The 27,084-nt window shown below is 40.7% G+C and overlaps 1 pseudogene; it reads left to right on the plus strand.

The window, feature by feature from the left end:
* The first annotated feature begins 808 nt into the window (after positions 1–808).
* Positions 809–5,830, plus strand: LOC116096892 (annotated as a pseudogene).
* Positions 5,831–27,084: the final 21,254 nt, after the last annotated feature.

Consider the following 27,084-nt stretch of genomic DNA (forward strand, 5'->3'; position numbering starts at 1 on the left):
GTGAGCCATATCAATACCCAGTGGAGGAAGAGCCTCAGAAAATATCTGCAAAGGGCCAATCAGATAGTGGATCACAGTGAATCACAGGGAGAGTGACAGACTGAGCCAGTGAGCAGATTAAGTAGGAATGGGCTGGCAACAGAGAGGAATCTCAAAGCATTTCACTGATTATCCTCCATGATATGGGGTGTTCTTAAATAGAGCATCATAGTGACCAAGAGATTGATTTCAGGGTTATATTTTTAAATGTTTAAAGCTCAAATTATCCATTTAATAGGTGGAGTTATAACACAAATTACTTTCCAAAGGTCTATTTTTCTATTAATGAAATACAGATTGTAATAAATTCTAATTAAATGAGATAGTAATATCTAATTCATAAGATTTTTTCTTGTGTGTACAGTGTTAGTGTTAGTTATATTTAACATGATACCTGGCACTTATCAAAGGTTTCAGTAAGTATGTTTCTTTCTACAGTCTTTTATACCCTGTGTTTCTAAGTCTCAAATCAAATACTTGTGCACTGAAGGGTATCTTAAAGGGTCTCTGTGACTCTGGTTCATCCATAGTCCTTGCCCACCAGATTCCAGGTGTACAGCTGAAGGTGCAGTGGGAGAAAATGGGTGACTGTAAAACTGTCCAACTTGGCACACCCCTATTATTTTCTTTGGAGAAAGCCAAGCCCAGGCATAGTTGATGAGTTAAGCAAATAGGATGCAGAAGACATTTCCTTCTCCTTTAGTGGTTTCAAGCCTGTTTTCGAAGCCATAGCTCTCTGGCACAGTTAGCACCTGAAGGTGCAGGGGTGATGGCCACTGGAGGGTCTGCCCAGCTGTGCCTAGCACTGCTGCTCATGTGTAAGTACAGGTTCATGTTACTCTCTGCCCCGAGGGACCAAAATGCATCATGAGATCTAGAGAGCATCATGGTGGGACATACATTTATTTATTTATTTATTTATTTATTTATTTATTTTGTGACTTTGTAGCACATATGCAAAACAAGAGGTGCTTCCCAGACACTCTGTAGGAAAGATCAGAGGAAAGTGGGCTGAGCACCCAGTCAGTGGGAAACCAGGCTAACAGCTTAGGTCTTTTCAATCCTCTAGCATCTATTAGAGTACAAGGCAGGTACCAACATCGGAGGCTAGAGGAGAGAGCACAGCTCCAGCTCCACATTGGTCATTAAAGCAGTGTGGGTTTCTTTCCCACACTGGTCCCAGTACTCTGGTGTCTGGGAACACTGGGGACGGATGCTAATTTGCCACTTATTAATTTTGCAGCTCTGGATGTCATGCTCACAGGTGAGTCCTTGGTCCTTCTTTCTCCAGTGGGTCTGAGCATTGCTTTCCACTTGTGTGACTGTTCATACTGTATTTGTTCTCTTGTGGCTGTGAATCACCCTCACTCCGGATAACCTGATTCCCAGATTACCTCATCTATGCCTTCTCCCTTGCTCAAAAGTTTCCTATATACCATATCCCTCTCTCAAGCCATCTCTCTTCTTTTGCTTAACTCTATAGCCACGTCTTAAGCTGACATGCCCCAGCCTCTCATCTAGGCCCTTCACGCACACCCGTCCAACGACCACGTGACTCTCCTATTTCTGTGTTATAGTTGAGACTCCAGTTACTCAGATTACATCACTAGTGGAGGCTGCACAGCTGACAAAGACTGGATTCTACCTCAAGTCCCAAGTGTCTGAAGAAAGTTCCATGACTATATCACCTCTTATCATCACCATGTAGCCATTTCTTTAGTTTCGGCTTAAATTTTCATCATGTCTTCTTGCTCCCAGAAGCCATCCAAGACTGATACCTTCTTGGTTTTTCTCATGACCTTCTAAAATTTCAAACATTCTTCACTCTATCTATTCACAATTAAAGGGTTATAATAATTTAGACCACGCAGAGCTTGTATTTTTATCAACTCTATTATATAGTTTTAATTATTACAACTTATTCATGCACACTACAATAAAGTATACCAATCCTTGCTGTAGTCTAAAGTGATTGACAGTTGTTCCTGACATGTTTTAATGAAACCAAGATGTTGACATTCATCCATTAGTCCTCCATTTAGCTGCTTAATAATTATTTAATAAACATTATATACCAACCATTATAATAAGCAATGACTGAGTGTGACTAATATTATCTCTATCTACAAGGAGATTGCAATTTTTATTATATGTAAGTACACTGTAGCTGTCTTCAGACACCCCAGAAGAGGGCATCAGATCTCATTATAGATGGTTGTGAGTCATCTTGTGGTTGCTGGGATTTGAACTCATGACCTTTGGAAAAGCAGTCGGCACTCTTAACCACTGAGTCATCTCTCCAGCGGAGATTGCAATTTTTATTTCTAGATGCTTAAACTGAATTAGAGGAGGTTATCCCATCACATTATAAATTAGTTTGCTTGTTTCCAAACTTCTTGTTATCTTTGGGTTTAGCTTGGTTGCTCCCTGAGGTGACAGTATAGTACACTTCATCCTTTATTGTTTTTCCTAGACATCAGGGCAAAGTCTTGTTCTGCTGCCAGGGTAAATGGGTCATTGTGCAAACATGTACATATATGTACAAGCATGAATATTGACATGTTTGTCCTTTTGAGACTGGATAATTTTCAATGACTTAAAATTTCTTGGGCTTCAGGAAGCAAACACCAGCTGATATGAGGTCTCCAACACATACACAGCAGAAGGCTGCCTGGTCTGGCCTCAGTGAGAGAAGCACCTAGCCCTCGAGAGACTTGGGGCCCCAGGGAGGGGGCAGGTATGGTGGGGTGGAGGTGGAGGGACATCCTCTTGGAGATGGGGGAGGAGGAATGGGATGAGGAACTGTTGGAGGGTGGACTGTGAGAGGATAATGACTGGACAGTAAAAAAAGGATATAGTAATAATAATATAATTCCTTTGTCATCACAATTTCAGTTTCTTTAGGTCACTCAGAAATCTGAAGTGTCCTTGAACTTGCCATAGATTAGAATATTTACAGATAAGAAAGTGACTCTTACATGCAATGGGAATAATCCCCTTCAGAACTACTCTACTAAGTGGATCCACAATGGCACCAACTCTAAGGTGACAACTTTACATTTGGACAGTGTTAGTGCCACCCTTCAAGGCATGAAAGATACCTGTGTGCATTCTCCATTTGCTTTACTGTTACTCAAAACATTTCTAGTGTTTATTTCTTCTTTATTATTCTTTTAGTGTCAAAACTTAATATAACATATTTAAGTGTCAATAAATGTCAAATAAACAAATTATCTTTTGAATGGATAAGTTGCACATTTTATTTTCTCTTGAGTGGAAGGTGTTTTAAAATACGTAAGCCAATTTCAAAGACAAACTAAACCATGAAAAATAGTTATTTATTTCATTGGAAGTATATTTGAGAGGTGTCCTTAAAAGGCTTTCTAAAAAACAATATGCTTGTACAAGTTAGCCATATTCTCATTCAAAATTCTCCACTTATGAATAATTTACATTTCTTAAAAATGGCATTAGCCATAGAATATGGTTTTTTAAAAAAGATTTATTTATTTCATGTATATGAGTACACTGTAGCTGTCTTCACACACATCAGAGGAGGGAATCAAATCTCATTACAGATGGTTGTGAGCCACCATGTGGTTGCTGGGAATTGAACTCAGGACCTCTGGAAGAGCAGTCAGTGCTCTTAACCACTGAGCCATCTCTCCAGTCCAGGAAATAATTTTTATATCTTGCTGAGTCATTGCTGACAAACGTTCATTGACTATCTGCCTACTTCTAAAAACTGTGTCAGGTACTAGGGGCAGATGCAGCCCTGACTACTTGATGCATAGATCTATATAGGAAAGAGGAGACTAAGTAGAAATGAAACACATAGTTCAAATTGATGCAAATATTTTAAAGAAACTTTTTTTGACCAACTACAATTAACAACAGAATTGAGAAGACTCTGTGAAGAAAGAGAACATGAAATACATCCCCTAAGCTAAAACTCCACAATCTTAGCTGTATGCCTATCTGCTTTTGCTTACCTTGACCCCGATATGAAGGGAATTCTGCTTTGCAGGCCTTCTCTATGTGTGCTCAGCTCAGTCTGGGAGGAGGGGAGTTGGATGGGAATTGCTTCAGTGACTTTATAGCTCCCAACTGATTTTTCAGGGGGAGAAACAATTTGTAGGATTGGAAGTGAGTTTATTCATATTATGTTTGTCTTTGTTCTTTAATGGATCTTATGAACCAAGAAATGGGTTAGCGAACATCTAGGGATGACCCTTTTTTCTGTCTGCGCATCTGTGCATCTGTCTGTCCCTTTCTCTTGGCAATGTTTCTTTGGTTTTTCCATCCAGTGTTAAATAAACCACCACAAAGTCATGACTATTTTTCAGGATAGCTGGTTCTTCAGGCCTCTGCTGCTGTGGTGTTGGAAAAGGGGTCCTTCCTCATTAGGAGCCATGGCTGGAAGAGCCAGAATGCCCACAAGGTAATCTACTACAAGGATGCTCTTAAGTACTCTCTCTCAATTACTGTTATGATGGTCCCAACATCTTCATTAGAAATGCCACACTTGGTAACAGTGGCACCTGTGACTGCTCAGGCAGTCTTCATTGGGTGAACATTTACTCTGAGAAACCAAGAATTATTGTAATAAATGGTGAGTTGATAAAGAAATACATAGTCTTTACAAGGGAAGGGAAAGTGCACCTATGAGCCAGTGTTTGAAGTTAGTATAACAACGAACTTCAATAAATTGTGATTGTCTGGAAAGACTAATAGACTTGCAACAAGGAGACCTAGTACATATCTCAATAGCAGAGTCCTTTTTTTGCCAAGTGCTGATGGCAATATCTATGTACAAAATGGAATTTTATAACCAATAATGGGATAGTTTTGTCAAATGGCTTCCTAAGCTGTCAAGTCCTGTCCAGACATAAAAGAATACAATTCGTACTTTGATCTCAAATTTATCTGTTGCTCCTGAGGAGAGTATTTGTATGTATCGAACTGAAAGGAGTTTGGGAAGCCAAAGGCAGCAAGGATACAAAGAGCTTGAAGAATCCGTATTAGCTGAGGGCGGTGGAAAAGGAAATCAACCAGTCAGAGTGCTGTGCGGGCAGGTCCCAAAAGATGTGAGTGAGTCTGCTGAGAGCAGGCAGGTGGCCTGCCCCTATGCCCACAAGAAAACCTGCTCTTCCAAAACATCATGTAAGAGGGGAACCTTTGAAATGTTTGCCTTTGAAGGAAGAAATTTCATTTTTATCTTGGCATGCTCATAATTATCTATAAAAAAAGCAAAAAGCTAAATCTCGGAGTTAAGCTCTGACGGTGTTTGCTAATTCGAGAGTAAAATGCTCTTTAATTATCTCTGCTCCACTCTGTGTCCTTTCTACATCCAAATAGTCAGGGAACAGCAACACGTTTTTGCATGACTTAGGCTGGCTAGAGGAACTTTTAGGAAGGGGTCATTGGGAGCCTCTTATCCTTCTGTAGTGCTCCGGAGAGAACAGACTATGGAACTCAGTATCTTGGGTGTTCTCTGTCTGCTCTTGGATACCCCATCATACTAATGATGGACAATCATACCTGGGTCCCTCTTAAGGAAGATGGCTCTCTGAGCCCCATTTTTCACTTTCTAATAATCTGAATTGTATACTTGTACCTACACTCCATTCTAATTCACAAAAGCAAATATGGTTGGCTACAACTAAGTTTTCCGTTGTTGGTGGTGATTCTGTTTGCTGTGGACACGGGGGTATTGCTCTCAACCCAAGCACCATTCAAGTCAGTCTTGAGGATTCAGAAGCCTGGAAAAGGCAACAGAGCTGAAACCTAACTCCTAACCTAGGAGCATAAAGGAACTAATGTCCTTGCTGAAGAGATCATTCTTAACAGTAATTTCCCACAGCATCCTCGATAGTTTCTCAACTGTCAAAGGCCACTGGTGTTATCCACAGACAAGTCTGTTCCACAGGAATTACATAAATGCTTCATTAAACCAATTGCAGCTGGTTAAGCCACGTGTAACAGCCAATGTTCAGTAAATGCTGGCTTAATAAGTTAAAGAGTGAGCCAATCCCTTTTGCTGTATTTGTAAGAGAATCACAATTTGAATAAAGTAAGTGTGGAATCATGTGGCACGGTATTTTTAGAGACCATGGACTTATTCCTTTGTTTATTTTCTTCTAGAAGAAAGACCCACGAGGGTATGAACTCACATGTCTTTTTTTGTTTTGTTTTGTTTGTTTGTTTGTTTATCTTTGTTATAAGCAAGAGGCAGCACAGAAAACATGGTGGAATGTTGGGGAGGTGGTAATATGTTGTCTTCCCCCATCTGTTGCTATGAGATTTTGATTCTTGATAAAAATTCCAAAGCACGAAGAAGAATTTCAGACTGGGATTCTCTTGTGGTGAATTCACTGCTCTTGTGTCACCCAAACTTATAACTGCAACTTGTACCACCACACTGACTCAACCAAAGGTTTTTGAGAAATCCGGTAAATAATAAACTCTGTTTATAATTTAGAACCAAATAAGTTATTAGGCAAAGAAAATAGTTGATGTATACATTATCTCTCATTTTACGTTACCAAAATATTCAATGAAGGTCCAGGTCTACCTCACAGTATGAATGGGATTAAGTTTCCTCCCAGCAAAGATATCCATTATTATGACTAAATCACACAGTAGAAGACATGAATCCAAATCCTGATTCTTTTACTTTCTGAGTTTGTGATATGGGAAAAATCTACTTACCTATGTATAAGACAAGTGTTTTATTTCTAAAATTAGAATGAGCCTATGCATTGTGTCTAGCCTAGCTCCTGTTCCATACCCATGCAGACAATGAGTTGAGGCTTAAGGAAATGTCTAAGGGACAGGGGCATGCTGTCAGTACTGAACACTGGCTTATGACAACCAACATGTGAGAGCAGAGGGCCTCAAGTTTGCCCAGACTCTACACCTACTGACAATGTGGGGAAAGTATGAGGGTCACTTACAAACACTGACTAGACCTGGGACACGTACTTAGCACAAAAGTGCAAACAAGTCGGGGGGGGGGAGGGGAACAGAGTAATATGGCCAGCCTTTTCTGTTTTGAAGATCGGTGTGTAATGTGTACTTCCTTCTACTCCTCATTTCCCCCTCTCTGAGTATAATAAGGATGGCAACTTTCCAGCCACGTGGGTTCATGGAAATAGGTGTGGTGAATGCAGAAGAGATTTCTGTTGAAATGCAGGCAGGGGAGAGTCCCCACAGGAAACTCTTCGGTGCTTTCACGGGAAACTTTCTCTGCTCCCTGTCCAAGGTTGATTTCAGGATAAAGCCTTCAGACCACAATGCTGCCACCACACACAACTGAGACACATTGTTCCACAGAATCCCCTACAGTGTCAGTGTCTCTGGCACCAAGCTAGACAGGAATTTCCTCCTTTACCTCAGACTCGGTGGTGATGCTAAATCCTCAGAGTTAGGAACTGAGAGGTGCTTGAAGTGGGCAGGAATTCCAGGCGTGATCAGCTTGGGAAACATCTGAAGGAATATCTAGAGTCCTGAACGTTCCTATTCATGTTTGCTTCCCTCATTCCCCAGTCAAGCTCGGGAGGGCCATGGATAGAACAGAGGAAAGGGACGGGAGTCCAAGCTGCTTCTCACTGGGGGCTGAACCAGGCCAGGCCACTTGCAAGTCTTTGAGATTCTGTTTGTTCCTGTATGAGAGGAGATTGGACAAGGTGGTATCTGGAATCTCCTTAATCTCACACATTGCCGCTCATTCTCATTGTCAGAAGCCATTTCCCACCCAGCACTCCTCATGCTTCACCACTGGGCACCCATGTCTGTCACCAGTCTGATGTGCTGATTGTCCTATCTAAACTCCTGGTCTCTTTTAGATCTGTGCCTGTCATTTCTGTTTATTTCTTTACTCTCCACTATCATCCACATTTTATTCAGGAAGTTATACACAAAACAAGGTTTTACTCAAGTGATCTCCAAATGATATAGTTTCTAAAAGTGTGTGTTCCCGTTTTGACATATAGAAAATAGTTCTATTTATGTCAGTAATACCTGGATTCTACAGACAAGTAGAGGAATTCACCCCTCACTTACCCAATCAGACTCCTTGGTCACCTCTGATCTGTACCAAATCAGCCCAGGCCAGACCATAAAACAAACCTAACATCCTCAAAATAGATAATCACAAATGGCCAAGAATTCCCAGTAGTCAGTGGAGGGAAACAAATCAGCATTTTCTAGCTTGTGGGCAGCGGAAGATGAATTCTGAGGCCACCTCTGGCATAGAGACTCAGACAAAAGTTCTCCTCAGAGACTGAGAATTAACTCCCAGGAAGGCTTTCTCAGTTAAGATTTCTATTGCTGTGATAAAACACTATGATCAAAATCAACTTGGGATCAAGGGTTTATTTTACCATACAGCTCCTCATCACAGTGTGTTATTGAAGGAAGTCAGGGAAGGAAAGAATTCTAAGTGGGGCATGGAGGCAAGAAGTGATGTAGAGGCCATGGAGTGGTACTGCTGACTAGCTTGCTTCTCATGGCTTGCTCAGTCTGCTTTCTAAAGTACCCAGGATGACCTGTCCAGGGGTGGTACGACCCACAGTGAGTTTTGTCCTCTCATTCAAGAAAATATACCTCTTATGCCCATAGGTCAAGCTGGTAGGAGAATTTTCTCAATTGAAGTTTCCTCTTCCAAAAGGATTCTAGCTTGTGTCACGTTGACATAAAAATTGCCAGCACAAAGGGCTTGTATCCTCTTTTAAACAGGAAATGAAGAGCACAGGGGTACCTCTCTAAACCTGGAGATTTATTTTCCTGCTGTGGAGGGTAGAAGCACAGAGACAGCCCAGGTCTATGAATAACCTCAGAGTCTGTCTTCCTGCCTTGCATCACCTGCCCAGGTCCAGACAGTTATGTACCAAGTTCATGTCCCCATCTTGTCCTCCATCAATTGCCACAGCATTCCCACTGAAAGATGAACTCTACTAATGCGCTCTGAATCACTATCAAGTTCACCTGCATATACCACCGCAACACCCACGTTCTTTCACTTTCAATACTGAAAAGGCATGGTGTACTTTCAGTTTTGTTGATGTTCAGTACAGCACAGACAGTGGGCAAAATCTCTCTGTGACATTGTGAGGTCAGGGGGCAAAGAATCTGAAATATCAGAAAATTCAGACAGAAAATCCCAGAGGTTTACTTCTAAACCAGTTTTTAAGGAGATCATATTAAATTATTATCGTGAAAATCTTGTCATGGTAGATATAACTCAGCATTTGGAATAAAATATATTTAAAAACTGAAAGAAAAGATCTCATCCACCTGTACTAGAATACGTTAAGGCTAAAAATTGTGTTTTCCACCAATGCTACCTGTTCTAGAAGTGGAATTCTAAAATACTGCTGCAGATTGCTGACCCCAGGAAACAGACGCCAGGACAGAGGCATGGATGCAGCACCCACACCTTTGCTGGAGTAAGGGAAGCAGGGTTGAAAGAGACAAGCTGAAGTGTAAAACAGTCATGGCAGAAACCATGTCACAGTTGACAGCTCTGGACTTGGGATAGCTCTTCATAATCACCAAAGAGAGGAGACACCAAGGAGTAGACAAACCACCGGAGGCAGCATGTCCCCAGAACATGTTAAAGGCACAGAGATGCAGTCCCTTAGTAAGCACAGACCTGAAGGGGACTCACTGAGAACATGGGGACTCACTGAGAACATGGGGACTCACTGAGAGCCTGACTCCAGGGTTCTCAGTTACCTGGGAAGTTCATGTGTGCATCCTAAGGGTACAATCTGGGGGTGCATCAGCTTCTGGAAAATTCATTTTTAGACATTTGATGGCTGTTCTGCTGATTGCTGTACCGTTGCTTCATGGCTTTAAACTACAGTGAAAAAAATTGCTAATCCATTTAAAAATATTTTTTATTAGATGTTTTGTTTATTTATAATATCTCCTTTCCCAGGTTCCCCTAAAAAGAAAAAAAAGAAATAAAATAAAATAAAAAAACCCCAAAAACTAAAACGAACCCCTGTTCCTTCCCCCCTCCCCCTGCTTAGCACCCCACCCCCTCCTGCTCACTGGCCCTGACATTCCCCTACACTGGGGCATAGAACTTTCACAGGTCCAAGGGCCTCTCCTCCCATTGATGACCGACTTGGTCATCCTCTGCTATATGTATGCTGCTGGAGCCACGAGTCCCACCATGTGTACTCTTTGGTTGGAGTTTTAGTCCCTGGGAGCTCTGAGGGTACTAGTTAGTTCATATTGTTGTTCGTGCTAAGGGGCTGCAAACTCTTCAGCTCCTTGGGTCCTTTTTCTAGCTCCTTCATTGGGGATCCTGTACTCAGTCCAATGGATGGCTGTGAGCCACTACTTCTGTATTAGTCGGGTACTGTCAGAGCCTCTCAGGAGACAGTTATATCAGGCTCCTGTCATCTAGCACTTAGGACAATTCAGAGACTGCTCCACCTGGGAATCCTTCCCATATTTAATCATCAAATCTAGACACTATTGTGGATGCCAGCAAGTGCTGGATTACAGGAACTTAAAAAATGTTTTAATCAGCTTTGGAGAAAGGAATTTCTGGGAAATCTGGACACAGTAAATACATACCCCTCTCCGCCTTTCACCATGCAGACTTCAGAGTCTAGTGTTTTTGTCCCAAATGGCACATACAACCTTGTTCATTTCCATGGGTGTGCTCCACTCAGTCAAACAGCCGATCTAATGTGCCTTTCATTGTGATGGGCTCTATCTAGGTCCAGCCTGGAGAGGATGAACGAATCTCACCTTATCCGTGTGGTCCTCTACTCAGTTTGAGTTTTCTCTTGTGTAACAGGATTGAGTCGAGCCCACACTTGTGCTCTCTGTAGGTGCTGCAGTTTTACTTTCTTACCTCTGTGATGCCACCCACTTCAAAGACATAGCTTAAGTGTCTTAAAAAATCCCCCAAGCCATCACACAGTATTAACATGCTATTTGTGAAAACAGACTGTAAGAAAAATCTCTGACATAAAGGTCCATGCATATGAACCCCTTCACTGTCTTGCTACAACACACACCCTAACTGTACCAGCAGCCTCAACAACAACAAAGAGGTCTTTCTGGGTTTGTTTCCAAACTTGATATTTTATCAGATTTAGAAACCCAATGTGCTTTGTGTTTAAAATATACTTGTATTAGTACAGTTTTGTTTAACAAGGAGGGTCTATTCTGAGAATACATTCACAAGCAATTTCATCATTATGCAAATACAAAATGTATCTATGTGAACACAGTACCGTGTTGTACATACAAAACCATATGGTTTATGCCATTGAATATGAGGTCTGTTATTGGTTGAAAGGTGAGACTGTGTGCCACATACAACTTGCAGTATCCTCTTGGAGAGTACAGCTATTTGCACATGTGAAAGATTCTACACACAAAGCGGTTTGGCTCTATCATTGAGCTAGGTCTAGTTCCAGAGCTTCCAGTTCAGAGTATCGAGCCTCTGGCTATAAGTAACATGGGTTTATAAATTTAATGAATAAAATAATAATATTCTAAAGCCAGGCATAGTGTGATACTTGCTTAAAATACAAGTACTTAGGAGGCAGAAGCAGGAGGATCAAACAAACCGACCAAATATAAAAACAGTACTCTAGGGAAAATGTCAAAGTTCATGTTACTGGTCTTTAAATTATTTTAAATAATGCATAAATCACATACTTATATATTTCAATAATTTACCCTTTTCTAATAAAACTTTAAAAATATTACCATTTACTTCCCAATTTCTATTTTTGAAATAATTTAAATTTGACATTACTTTATATCAGACTCTTACTTAAAAGACATCCTGGTTTATTGAATTAATACATAGTATATGACTATTGTAATGTGGCAAAGGTTAATTTTACCAACACTGGATGCATTCAATGATTCAAGGGTCATTGTGACAGAGGAAGTGTTTACTAGCAAGCCAGCACACTGGAAGATCAATGACTCCCATCTCCCACTGACATCATCTCCCTTACCCCAAGGGAGAGATCTATGTGCTTTCATTTTTATGTCATTGTTATTTTTTAAATGTTTTCATAAAAATAAATATTTTTATGAAATATTGTATCATATTATTTCACCTCCTCCAACCTATCCCAGACTCCCCCATTCCCACTCTCTTAAAAGAATGAGAATGGAAATTGGGAGGGTATCTCTGGGACTAGCTGAAGGCCTGGGATGGGCGAGGCTTTGGGGAGTCTATGGGGGTAACCCTAGCTTAGATTCTTACCAGAGGGGGAATATAGAGACTGAAGTGGCCACTTCCTGTAGCCAGACACGACTTCCAGTGGAGGAAGGGAGGAAGGGAGAGACATCAATCCACCCACAAAACCTTCAACCCAAAATCTGTCCTGTCTACAAGATATACAGGGATAAAGATGGAGCAGTGACTGAGGGATCAGCTAACCAATGATTGCCCAACTTGAGATCCATCCCATGTGTGAGAGTCAACCCCTGACACTATTAATGATACTCTGCTGTGCTTGCAGACAGGAGCCTAGCATAACTGTCTCCTGAGAGGCTTCATCTATCAGTGGATACAAACAGATGCAGAGACCCACAGCCAAACATCAGGCAGAGCTCAGAGGGTCTTGTGGAAAAGTGGGGGATAGAATTGAGCTAGCCAGAGGCGCCAAGGACACCAAAAGAAGACCTATGCTGTTAACTAACCTCAGTCTAGGGGGCTCAGAGAGACTGAACCACAAACCAAAGAACATGGGCTGGACCTAGGCCCCCTACACATTCGTAGCCATTGTGTAACTTGCTCTTTCTATGGTCTCCTAACAACTGGAAGCATGGGCTGTCTCTGACTCTGTTGCTTTCCATTAGCTCTTCTTCCCCTACTTGCACTGCTTGGTTGGTCCTCCGTAGAAAAGGATGTGTCTAGCCCTGCTGGGACTTGATATCCTAGGATGGGGTGGTGCACAAAGGGGGAGGGATTTGCAAGAGTGGGACTGGGCAGAGAGGAGAGAAGGAGCCTGTGGTTGGGATGCAGAGTGAATACACAAAATGAATTATTGAAAAAGAAAACAAAGAAAACCAAAGCTAAAACCAACCTTAAAAAAAAAAAAAAAAGCACATAAACACACAATTCCCAAATGTTGACCAGTTACTCCTGAATCTGGATACTACCCTGGTTGATATACTCGATGAAACTCCATTGAAGAAAACTGATTTTCCCCTCTCTTTGTAGCTACCAATTGCAAATAGCTTTGTCGTTAGGGCTATGACGTTTTGTCCAGTCTTACTGACATACTGAACTATGGATAGAGCAATATGTCATCAGGAATAATTTTATTGCTATGTTCCTTTGGAAGAATAATAATAGTAGGCATCCCCCTTGGAGCCACGAGCTGTACAGCCTCAGGATCTTGGTCTTATCAACAGTATCAGATATGGGCTCTATCTCACGGAGCAGGCCTTAAATCCATTAAAAAGTCACTGGTTACTCCCATATCATGTAAGTGCCCGCCTTGTCCAATGTTTGAAAGTGGGATCTGTTCAGAAGTGTTTGTAGCGCACATCCTACCTTGTTTATGTAGGTCAGCAGGAGTCCAGTGGATTCAAAGAGGACATAAATCATCCAGGTTTCTATGTTGGTTAAGGTGACTTGTGTCTGATTTTTGTTGTTGTCAGTGTTTTTTGTGAAAAATTCTTTGGGTGTGACCTGGGACCAGGCAGAAACTCACTTGGGAAGAAAGTTCCTGCAGTTAGTTTAGGAAATGTAGACATCCAGGGCAACAAATCCTGGTAAGCTAGGACAGATAAGATCAAGGAGAAAGTTCTGAGAAATGGGATGGGATATGTATGCTTCACTATATTCTCTACAAAAATACCTGTTATGTTTCTCCTCATCTCCACTTTCAAAAATCAGAGTCACAGAGCAGCATGCAAGTCGCCACAGCTCTGCCTGCCTCCCAAGAGGCCAGATCTAACCCAACACATACACAGGAGGCCTGCTCAAACCCGAGAAACACAGCTCCATCTGACTTCTGGGAGTCCTGTTACAATGCAGGACACTCAGCCCAACCAACTCGAGAGACAGCTGTATGATGAAAGGCAAGTGCAAGAACATAATCAACAGAAACCAATACAATATGGCACCATCAGAACCCAGCTCTCATATGATAGTAAGCCTTGGACATCCTACCAAGGAGCAGACTGAAACAGACGCAGATAACCATAGCCTAACATCAGGCGGAGGTCTGGGACACTTAGGGAAGAGTTAGGGGAAGGTTTTAAGGCCCTGAAGTAGATGAGAATCCCACAGGGACCAATGGGGATCAACAAACCTGGACCCTTGGGAGCTCTCAGAGTCTGAGTCACCCACCAAAGATCATACATGGGCTGGAAGGAGGCTCCCAGCACATATATAGACAGGCAACTGACTCTTTATGGCTACCTTGACTGACCTCAGTGGGAGAGGATGTGACTAATCTGGCATAGTCTTGATGTGCCAGTGTGGGGATACCCAGGGAAGGGTTTCACCTTCTCAGAGGAGAAGGGGAGTGGGAGGGAGAAAAGGAGGGACTGGAGGGGGAGCAGCATTTAGGATGTAAATAAATAAATTAATTAATAAAAAAGACTTTTAAAAAAGTATCAACATAGTGCATACTCAGATAAATGAATAAAACATGACTCATTAAGCTAAACACCAGTTAAGCAGGCCAGCTATTTATAGTCACCCCTAAAATTCTGCCTCTGTACCCCTTGACAATTAGCAACATTCTCTTTCCTACAAATAATGTTATCCCATGGTTTGTGTGGCAACTGTTTCCTTCCATTACTTCACTGTTGTATCTCAGGACACACCACAAATGTTACAGTTCACACATTCTGGCAGAATTCATTCTCTCATGAGTGAAATCATCGAAGACATATTATTCTGCACATGTCTTATGATGCTCAACATTATATCTTTAAAATGCATCCATTTTGTTATGATTTATATATCCTACAAATTTTCCACTGTACTTCAGTGTACTTGTGTTGTTTCTGGCCTTAGGGTTATTATAAATGGTCCTGCAGTGAACACGCTTAACAGGACACAGACACACTCTGACATCGATTCCCTAAAAATTGAGTGTGGTACAATTTAATTCTTTTTTGACACTAACTACCCAGAGCTAACACAGACCTCCCAAAATAAGGAAAATTTCTTCATAAGACTGCCTCTAGTTCAGACATCAGCCACAAATCATAGGGAGTGCCCAGGCATTGCCTGGCCAGCTACAGACTTCAGAATACTGTTTTCCATTTTAATTGTTGTACCAATTGCAACACAGATCTGAAGCCCAAGTACCTGAAGTCAGCATCATGTTCAGTCATGTTCTCAGTTCTTCATAAGGCCAGCCTTACTTCCTTCTATGTCTGTTTTCTTTCTTCCTTTCTTCCTTCTCTCTCTCTCTCTGAAAATTCATACAGTATATTTTGATCATGTTTTTTCCTCTCTGGCGGCATCTTCCCAGATCCTCCCTACCTCTCCAGCCATTTAACTCTATGCCTTCTGTCTTTCCCTCTTTAGAAAATAAACAGGTAAAGAAAAGGAAATAAACAAACAATAAACAGTGAAAAAGCACAAGAAACATGCACACACACACACACACACACACACACACACACATGCATGCACACACGCACTCATGCATGCACACACGCATTCACACACGCATGGGCGCACACACCAGAAAAAGACCAATAAGAAAAAAAAAGTGCAGCACTTGGGAGGCAGAGGCAGGCAGATTTCTGAGTTCGAGGCCAGCCTGGTCTACAGAGTGAGTTCCAGGACAGCCAGGGCTACACAGAGAAACCCTGTCTCAAAAAAAAAAAAAAAAAAAAAAAAAAAAAAAAAAAAAAAAAAAAAAAAGAAAAGAAAAAAAGAAAAAAAAAAGTGACCAAAGCAATCTAAGACAAAAATAATCCACAAAATCATCACTAAGTTGCTTTGTGTTGGCCATTTAAGGCTGGATATGGGGTCTGTCTTTAAGTGTGTTTTGTATATCCGATGAGACTTCACTGGACAGAACTGATTTCTTTTCTCTTGCAAGAGGTTGCCAGTTGGGAGGTAGCTTCTTTGTACAAAGTAGGGCCTCCTGTCTACTTCTCTGTCTCAGTGCTGGGACCCCGTCTGTCTTGAACCCATGCAGACTCTGTGCATGCTGCCACAGTCTGTGAGTTCATATGTGTGTCAATCCAGCTGTGTTTAGAAGGCTTTATTTCCTTAGGGTCCTCCAGTCCTCTGGCTCTTAACAATCTCTCTGCCTCTCTTCTGCGAGTGGAGGAATTTAATGAAGATATTCAACTTCAGAATGGGTGTTCAAAGGTCTCTCTCTGAAAACTGTCCAATTTGAGTACTCTGCATTGTTTCCCATCTATTGCAAGAGGAAGCTTCTTTGAAGACGGCGGAGGGAGACACTGATTTATGGGAACAGCAGAATGTTATGAGGAATCATTTTATTGCTGTGTCCCTTTAGCATAACAATAGTGTTTAAGAACAGCCTCACTTCTGATGTCAATTGAACGTCTTAGGGGGAGCCTACACTTTGGGCTGTCTATGAAATCAGGGCTTTCCATGATTCTTTCAGGTTTGATAGTTCACTAGAATATGATACTTGTGATGATAGTGGCACAGGTCAGGAAGATCCAGATGAATATAGACATAGGGCAAAGACAGGCAGGAGGGCAATACAAGAAAAATGCCTGTGTCTTCTTTGGAATTTGGGTGGTTCATCCTGTCAACAGGTCAAGCTGAAAGTTCCAGAAAGCTCTACTGAGCTCCCACTTCCAGAGCTTTTACTGAGGCTTTAGCACACAGATGTAATTGGCTGAATTCTTGGCCATGAGAGTAAACACACTTTCCCTTTCCCATCCTGGGGGGGCAGGAGGCTGGAATTCTCACTCTCTAATAATGTGCTGTCCTTGCTGATGACCAGTTTCTGTCTTGAAGTTGTTCAGGATCTCCTAACCATGAACAAAGACAAGATATTTTTAATACATTTTTTTTTTCATTAGGGAAATAACTTTTTTTTTGGTGGCATATGCCAAAGAGTAGAATTTCTGGGTACTAGTAGACAATGCATAATCTACAAGAAAATACCATTTTTATATTTTTTTAACAACAAGGAAATGACCCTAATTTATACTCTCACTGGTAAATATTTCTGTGAGCACAGGTTGCTCTTCATCTTTGTCAATGCCCGACACAGCCAGGTGTTTAATTTTGTCATTTTCTTAAGTATGCAGTGAGTTTTCACATTTTTCTTATAATATTCTCTTCACTTTTGAAAGTTTCACTGCATATAGAACTTTAAGCTGGCAAAATGTTTTTTCCTCTACCACACTGAAATACCATTCCGCTCTCTCTAGCTACATGGTTGTGATTATAAAAAAAAAATGACTTCTCAACTTGCATTCTCCCTTTTTTTTTCAAAATTTATTTTATATTTTACATATTCACTTTACATCCCTCTCACTCCTCTCTTCCCACAATCCTTCTCCCGTGCCCCTCCCCTTCTCCTCTGAGCTGGTGTGAGCACCCCTTCCCCCCCACCCCCTCCCCCCGGGTATCTTCCCACCCTGCTACTTCAAGTCTCTACAAGGCTAGGCAGTTCTTCTTCCACTGAGGCCAGACAAGGCAGCCCAGCTACAACATATCGCACTCTCAGGCAATGGCTTTTGGGACAGCCCCTATTCCTGTTGTTCAGGACCCACATAAAGGCCAAGCTATACGTCAGCTACATATGTGTGGGGAGGCCTAGGCCCAGCCTGTGTATGTTCTTCGGTTGATGGTTCAGTCTCTGAGAGCCCCAAGATTCCAGGTTAGTTGACTCTGTTGGTCTTCCTGTGGAGTTCTTGTCCCACTTAGAGCTCATAGTTCTTCCTCCTCTTCTTCCACAAGTGTCGCCAAGCTCCATCCTCTGTTTGGCTGTGGGTGTCTGTATCTGTCTGAGTCAGCAGCTGGGTGGAGCTCCTCAGAAGACAGCCATGCCAGGCTCCTGTCTCCAAGCATAATAGAGAATCATTAACAGCATCAGGGATTGGTGCTTGGCCATGAGATGGGTCTCAAGTTGGCTGGTTATTGGTTGACTGTTCCCTCAGTCTCTCCTCCGTCCCCCCATGCCTAGATTTCTTGTAGACAGGATAAATTTTGGGTTGAAAGCTTTGTGGGTTTGCTTTCTCTTGTAAAGACAGCTCTTCATCACAGGAAAAGCACACAAATTGGCTAGCAAATCCCAAATTATCAGCCCTGGAAACATTGTTCATTCTGAGCAGATTATAGCTAGGAATGTAATAACAAATGAAAATAGAGACTATGGATTTGAAAGAAAGAAGGGTATCTGGGAGATTTTGGGGGGGGTTGGGGGGAGGAAAGGCAAGGAAGAAATGTAATTATGTTATAACCTCAAGAATAAAGAAACAAAAGAATGCAAAATGCTGACTCCCTTGGTGTGTGTGTGTGTGTGTGTGTGTGTGTGTGTGTGTATGTGTTTGTGTGTGTGTGTTGGTATAACTTTGTAGCTATCTAGGAATTCTAAGTGTAGATTTTGTTTTCTTTTGCATTTATTTTCTGCAGTTGCACAGTGTTATGTCAGAATGTGTGGGATTAAAAAACGATTTAGCCTGTCAGTTGCTTCAGTCTTCTCGAATATTTGGACTAATGTCCTGTTTTGGTTTTGGAGTCTGCTCAGCCATTTGTTACCTTCAAAGTAGTTTTTTTTTTGTCCCATATTGCCTTTCTCTTTCTTTTTGGGCATCTGATTAAAGATTGGTTACACAGTCTTATTCTATTTTCTATTTCTTTTATGTTTTGTGTGCTCTTAATTCCGTGTTGAATTATTTCTCATGACTTATGCATTTTAACATATTTTCCTCATTTTAAAGTTTTGTTAACTTTTCTGTCCTCGAATTTCATTTGACTCTCTCTCAGATGTATTCTGTCAGCTTTTCTGGCTCTCTGCAGATATTTTCAAGCTTTAAAATGTCTTTTTAACACAGCAAGCACAGTAATTTTATAATCTGTGTCTGATAATGCCTATGCATGATGCTTTAGAGGGAATTATTTGATGTTTATTATTTCTCCTGAATTTATTTCCTCATGTGTCTGATTTATTTGGCTGTTTTATTTTCACTATAAACAAAAAAAAAAAAATAACTGTAGGAATATGCAGAATAAATCTCTTTCCATGAAGAGAAAGTTTGCATTTATTTCAGCCTAGCAGCCAGAGAGAGGAGTTCTCCATCACAGATCATCTTAGCTTGTGTTCAAGGTTGGTAGTGCAATTCCTTGGTTCTGTGAGGATGTGACTCCAGGTAGCAAGGTTGCGCGAATAGTGTTTAGTACTGGGTCATCCTCATCTTAAGGATGGAGTTCATTAGGTCTCAACTTACTGCACAGAGCAGTTTATATTAGGTTTACTGTTGATTCCTCTTTTTGTTCATGTTCTAGCATTGATCTTTATAGTCTTTGGTATTTCTAACAGAAAACTCAAGGTTCCTAGAGTCGGGGAGTACCTGCTCTTCCCACATCCAATTATCTCCTCAGATTTCTAATTTACCTTTTATTTTGACTTTATCTGTATATGTACAATTGTTATTACTATCTTGTTATTTACCTTTCCCTTAATCTTTGCCTCAGACCCCTCTTTCTCATTCTCTATAAGTCTCTCAATTCTGTAGTTAAAATTATGTTTTATTTAGGACCAGAGATGGTTCAGTGGGATGAGGCGTTTCAACTTGAGCTTGATTGGCAAATCCTGCAAGGAAGCAGGTGAGAATGAACTCTCCAGAGGTGTCACTGGTCTCCAAATGCCTTTTCTTTCCTAATGGTTCATCTGCTTGATGCTGAGTTGGTCCTCCATAGCATATGTGAGTAATGTCCTTATAGAGATTTTCAGTTTGAGGGTGGTACTATAATAGTATCAGTATTCTTAGGGATGAGAGTTAAAATTCACATCCTATATTTTAAATACTGAAAAGATAGTAAAATGTCAAATCATAAAATAAGTAACAGCAATGAAAAATCAAACATTTGTGTGTCCCAAAGGAACCAGGGTAACTGCCAGCAAAGTGTACTTCTTAAAAAGTGTACACCAAAGTCTTTTATGACCCTCAAGAATACGTCCAAAGAAGATATTCAGAAACTTAATAAACAGTGTTAGAAGGTCACTGCAAGGTTTGGAATACATTTAATTCAGTGCTCTGAGAAATTTTATTAATCTGAAAATGTATGCTAATGAGTAAGAAAGGATGAGAATCAATGTATTAATCACATACTTCAAAAAGTTATTAAAAACCCAATAATATTAGCTAGTAGAGAGCAAAATAAAGGAATTAACAAAGACAAAAGCAAAAATTAATGATTTAGAAAATAGGGGAATGAGAAATTATTACTGACTAAATGAAAAGCTTTCCCTTTAAAAATTAACAAAACAGAGAAACTCGCAGCTAATCTCCATCAGTTTTGATCATGGGCTCCATAAGTAAGTCTGAAATCCATGGGGACAGGGAAAGGCTGGAGCAGGTACATTTGTCATGCCATGTCTTGCACAGTTTTATTTTTCTCTTTAGAAATTCCATCTGTTCCCAAGACATTCCAACAGATGAGTTGTCCTCAGAATATCTAGACCAATCTTCCTTCCTAAAAGCATACTGCCTATAGGCTACTCGATTCCTTCACTGAACTCTTGGATTAGTATTTATAGTCTTCAAGAAGTGGAGACTATAGCTGACCATGACTTCATCTAGTCATGAAAGTAAGAAAGTTGCACAGATCCCTCATATTAAAAAAGGGGGGGGCTGAGGAATTATTGGAGACTAAAAGAAATTTAGAAGAGCCATAACATATAAATTTTAAATAAATTTGAAAACATTGAGAATAGATTCATTTTGGGAATATACATGGTCCCAGAATAGAAAAACTAGAACACCAATTTCTATCAAAGATACACAGACAACTGCATAGGCACTATTTCTCCACCTGTTGTATCAGTGAACAGGTGACCTGGCTGCCTTTCGAAGGTTTTTCTAGCATTGTTGTGTCTTTGAACTTTCTGTGTCCAAATGAACCAACAAGCATCGTTGCCAGGCACAAGACCATTGAGCTTTTGAATGCAGTTTATTCTGTGGAGAAACTGGATTCTAGTTTTATTGAATTTTAGCTCATTTAAATTTAAAAAGCCACATGTTTTTGTTGGCTACTGTAATTGAGAAGGCAGCTCTAGGGTGGATAAATGTGTAAGAGCTTCCAAATTCTTTTCATAAATGTGGTGAGCCTAATAAAGACTGAACATAAAAATACCACAGATCAATGTCATTTATAAAAAATGATGTAGACATATCAAATGAAATTAGGAAGCAGAATCAAATAGCACTTTAAATGTATAGTATATTGAGTACATAGAGGGCTTATTGCAGATATTAAAAATAAATAGTTGAGTATGTACAAAATCCTAGTATTAATCCCAAGTACCATATAAAAGGCTAAAAGTTTAGAAAAAATGAGATATGATAAGGATATAATACCTTATGATAAGGATATCACATTGACTAAGGGCTACTCTCTGACACAATAGCATTGGCTGGAGATCTTAAACAACAAAGTACACTTTGCACATTTCTAAAGAATAGAAGTCAAGATCTACCATCCACATGGCTGGATTCTGGTAAAAAATCCTCTTCCTTGTTTGCAGATATCTGAGTTTGCATCATATCTTCAATTGGTGGAAACAGAGAGAGCCTTCTCTCTCCTCTTATGAAAACACTAATCCCATCACGAGGCTTCACTTTCATGATCTGATTACTTTCCCATACCTGTATCTTAATACCATATGTGTTAGTCTACAGAAAATCAGAATCAACAGGGCATTCATTAAAAAAAAATGTGCTTAGTCTATTGGGTCACATGATCACATAGGTGAGAAATGTTAATGAAGGCTGTCTGAGAGCTTGAGTCAGGGAGCTTGGTAGCAACTTTGTCCAAGAAGCTGAAAACCTCACAGTGAAAGAACAATGATGTAACTCTTTTCTGAGGCCAAAGGTCTGAGAATTCCCCAGGGATACTGATGGGAATCTCTACCCAAATACCAATGAACCTTGATATGATGTCCAAGGGTAGTACCATCAGAAAACACGCGTGAGGGAAGAAGAGCAAGAGAGAGAAAAAAATTTCTTGTCTGTTTTTTTTTTCTCGATTTCATTTGGATCCCCAGATTAGACAACCTCAGATATCCTTAGAAAGATTTGTCAGTTCCCTAGGCATCCCTTGAGTTATCCAAGTTGACACTCCAAATTAATGTCACCCAATGTTCTTGGATACTAGAGCTCTGTGTCCGAATTTGGAGAACATACAGCATGTAGCTTATAACAGATTGGCAATAAAAACATGTCCAGGGGATTCCTACCATAATGAAAAATCTGAACATTGGTTTAGTGATGGTAGTCAATGTACTTGAAAGAGAAAAGGTGAGAGGAGAAAAGAAAGAAGAGAGAGGGACAGAGGGAAGAGAGGATGGAAGTTTAAGTTGTTTTATGGAAGACCCAAGAATGAACTGAACATTTTTGAATTGGTAAGAATTTTTACAAATGTAGCAGTACATGCAATTAAGGCAAAGAGGCAATATCCTCTGTGTACATAAACAACAGTCGTCTACAGGGCTGGAGGGCTGGGGTCCCCCTATTGTCATAGCAACAGTGAATCATTCTCTCTTTTCTTTCCTTCCTTTGACAACAACAGGAATTTAGGGACAGGCAAAATTTCTGAGGATAATCTGAAGAAATATGCAAGAGCTAGTTGAAGAAGACTTTCTAATTGGCCCAGGTATGCAATGGGGAGTATGAATGAGCGGAGAAGGACACAATGTTCTTATATAGCAAAAAAAGCATATGTTTAAAAGGGGCTGTTTCCAACAAAGCAAACTGATTCTATAGTTCACTGAGAAAAGTGAAAAGCAAGAATGACCAGGGTTTTTTCCTCCCATTTAACATAGTACCATACATGTTAAAACAGGATGATAACGTCACATAAGTAGCTAGACCAGTGCATCAGGATAGAAAGGCCAGATACCAAGCCAAGTGCATCCAGGAATTCAGGCTCCAATAAAGACATCATTTCAAAACACGAGTGCAGAGGAAGATTGTTCAGGCATCTGGGTAGCCATCTGGAAAAAAAATGTTGCCTCATGAATACTTAATATGCCAAACCAGAATGGTTTTTTTAGTGAATTAAAGATTTAAATGCAAGGGGGAAAAGAAGATATACAGCCGTAAATGATTAGAACAATCAAGATCCTTTAAGAATAATTCTGGCTAGAGGAAAGGCTGAGCATCACAGAGAGCACGACTCATGAACATACTGATACGTTCAACCATACTAAGCACCTTCTGTGACAGAGACAAAGTCAGAAGATAGATGATCTAGAAAAAAAACCATTTACATAACAAAGGGCTGAGTTCTGTACTGTGCAAGAAGCTTTTATAGATTGTTTGGGGAGAGTCCAAGAGCACACTAGAAATATAGGCAAAAGACATGAATAAATACTTCAGAGAAAAGGACATATCAGCAGCCCATAAAATCATGAGAAGATGTGCAACATCCTTTATAATTGGAAAAATGCAAATTGAAACTTCGCTGTGATGTTAATTTTCATCTATCAGATTGACAAAGATCAAAAAGTTTGGAAACACGGTGGGCTGGAAAGCACCAGGCGAAAGAGGCCCCATTTATTGCTTGTAGGAATGTAAACTGTGCTCTCTGTGGCCAGACAGTGTACAGATAGCCAGATTTGTGACCGCGAGTTGGGGAAGATACTGGGAGAGGGCTCCAGCCTTTTAGGATATGAAGAAGTGAACTGTGATTTCACCTACAGCACAAAGAACTTTATGTTAACACCGGGTTGTGCTAGCAGTATGGGGTAAGGGAGTGTGAGTTCACATCATACAAATGGGTCATAGATGATAACTGTAATTCTCACCTTTGACTCCGAAGCTCCCATGAACATTCATCATTGAATTCATATATTCATCTGTTTCTTCACATGTCAAACGCCTGCTCTGCTCTGCTCTAAGCACTGCAACTTTGCACCCACACTAATTTTTGCCTCACCGTGGATATTTTTGTCTTGTTTCCCAGTTTTGTTACTGATTTGTCATTTCACTGGGTACCACGGGGCTTATGAACCGGCACTCTAAGCTGGTACCTATGTTTGTTTATGTTCTGTCACTACAGGACCCACCGGTTGGGCTTATTGTGCACAGTGTCTCCAGCGAAGTGAAACAGTAAAAGCAACATTATGCCTAAGATACTATGGGACATCTGCTGTCCCAACCATAGGACATTGATTCAAAAGCAAATTTGAATTGATTGCTCACTAAGGTACAGAGCTAGAGATATGCAGTTAACAGAGAAGAGAATGGCAGCCTGGCAGGAATCTTCCATTTATGGCTGAAAGGAACAGACCAATTAGAAATGTGGCTAAGTACACCCTCGAGTGTGGAACGCATTTAGTAAAGTGAAGCAGTTGTGCCTTGATGGACTGTAAAATTTCCCCACATAAAATCGGGAGAAGAGTAACTAGGGAGGTGAACAGCTTTCTGTCCAGGAAGCTGTAACAAAATGGCTGAGGCTGAGTGTAACTGATGGCCCAAACATTTCTCCTCAGTGTTCTGCGGAGAGACAGGAGACAACCAGAGAGATTCAATCAGGTGAGAATCTTAATGTCAAAACTTAATGCCAAGCAGAAGATGGGGAGTGAGGGAATGGGCAGAGATCATTTCTTTTGTCAAAGAAGCAAAAGTGGTATGCTCTCGGGAGCCGGCCTCCATTTAGTGCTCATAATTAAATGGATCTTAATTATGCGTAGGGTGATAAATGTTAATTGATATGAAAGAGGAAAAAAGAGAAAATTCTCTTTGTAAAGATATGCAAATCTCTGAAGACCTAAAATTAAAGAAGTGTTTAAGGCTAGGATTTCCTCTCTATAGAAAACCAGGAAATGGCAGAAGGGCCTGTTTGGCTTTAGAAAGAGATGGTGGGAATGAATAAATACCTCTCCATACCCAAAGGCATGATGTCTCTAACAGCTTTTCCCTGGATGCCTCTCGCTGTATATTTTCTCAATTCTAGTCTTGGCTGCAGGGTATTAGTAAGGGAATCAAAGATTCAAATATTATAAATACACATTGTCTGGCTTCCAAAATTGTATTTACTGTAGCTAATATTTACCAAGTGAGTAACTTGCCAATTTTTGTATCTAGCATTATATTTTTCCAAGGAAATTTTAAAAATGTGAATGTTCAATACATATAATGATGTGAACAACTGGAAGTACACAATTTGAGGCATTACTACAATGTGATCACGCTTATATAACTAACGCTTAGGTCAAGAAATGAAGTGGGGTGTCCTTCATTGATCAGCCCTGGGAGGACTGATCAACTCTGCTGCCATCCGGGTCCAGATCCAGTGCTTTGAGTCAATCCATCCCATCATTTACTCCATCTATAAGCTGCTGGAGTGTGGAGGAGCTGTTACTGAAGAACCAGATGTCATCGCTGAATAGGGCTGGATTGAAGCTGCTGCTTGCAGTGCTGGGAGATGGGAGGGGTCAGTGGGGCTGTGTGCAAGCCACAAGCATAAAGGTAGAGCCAGGGAGCCTTGGAGATGCGGACATTGAGGGCAGGGAGGTGTGCATTAACCTAGAACTCATATAGAACATAGATCCTGCCCCTGGACACCCTGTCTGGTTGCAAGGTCACCCTGACTCTGGGTAACATCCGTATAGTCAAGAAGATTCTTGGTGATGGTTCAGTATTTATGGTGTATCAGGAACCAGAAATATTGAACTAGACCAGAGACTTGTTGCAATGAATATTTGCAGGTAAAGCTGTTATATCCCTAATAGTTTATTATATATATATATATATACATATATATATATGTATATATATATACATATATATATATATATTATAATCCAGTGCCATGACCTTGAATGAATATGTGATGGAGAGGTGCGAAATGAAGAGGTATGTGCATGGTGGAGAGAGACAGAACTTGAGGGTCATGTCTAGGTCTGTGATCCTATAGCATCAAGTTGATGTCTGTGTGCCATGTAGCTTCCGAGACTGTATGGCTGTCCTGGAAGCAATTGCCCTTGAAGCTAGGTAGATGTTTTTTGGCCTGTTCTGTGGCAGAGGTCTGTGTACATATGCATGGCTTATACTGCCACTAGAAACCATGTTGAGGTCCAGGACATGTGCTGACACAGGAGACCATGTGGATATCTGTGGTCCATGCTGTTGCAAGAAACTATGTGGAAGACCATGATCTGTGCTCCTGCTGATTATAAAGGGCAAAGAAGTTACTTTTAGTAGCATCAACGACTGTGGAATCACAATTGAGAAAGAGGGATGTAGAAGGTTTCTATGACACTTCCCACCTCCCCCCAAAGTAACAGTCTAGACAGGAAATCATTAAAGAGAACTCTTAAAAATTGTGTTAAGGATGCTGAAGTGTAGCTCTTCACAATTGAGGGTTTCTGGCAGGGATATGGGTGAGGAAAGAGTCTGTTTTCTTAAGGGTTTAGCTATTGGAAGTTTGATCATGCTCCAGTGAGTATATGGGCAATACACATTGGACTTGTGCTTTTTCCTTCTCTTTTAGATGGGGAAGGGAGACTACAAAAGTGGGGAAGGGGCAGACCTGGGAGGACTGGGAAGTGAGTGTGATGGGGTGCATAATGTGAAAGTCCCAAATAATCAATAAAAATTGAAAAAACATGCAGTGGAACACTATTAATGCCCCAGAAAGGCTCATAATGCTTCCTCATTATTGCCCTCCCCTCTGTTCTCTCTGAATGTCAGCCTGACTCTAGCACAAATTGATTATGCCTACCTTTGACCTATATATAAGGCAGGGCTAGTTTGCATTGTGTTGTGTACAGTTTCTCATATCATGTTTATCAACTTCAAATTCAATTTAATAATGTATTCATTCTCTCTCTCTCTCTCTCTTTTTGTTTTTGTTTT

This window comes from Mastomys coucha, unplaced genomic scaffold (assembly GCF_008632895.1).
Source record: "Mastomys coucha isolate ucsf_1 unplaced genomic scaffold, UCSF_Mcou_1 pScaffold1, whole genome shotgun sequence".
NCBI classification, from domain to species: Eukaryota; Metazoa; Chordata; class Mammalia; order Rodentia; family Muridae; genus Mastomys; species Mastomys coucha.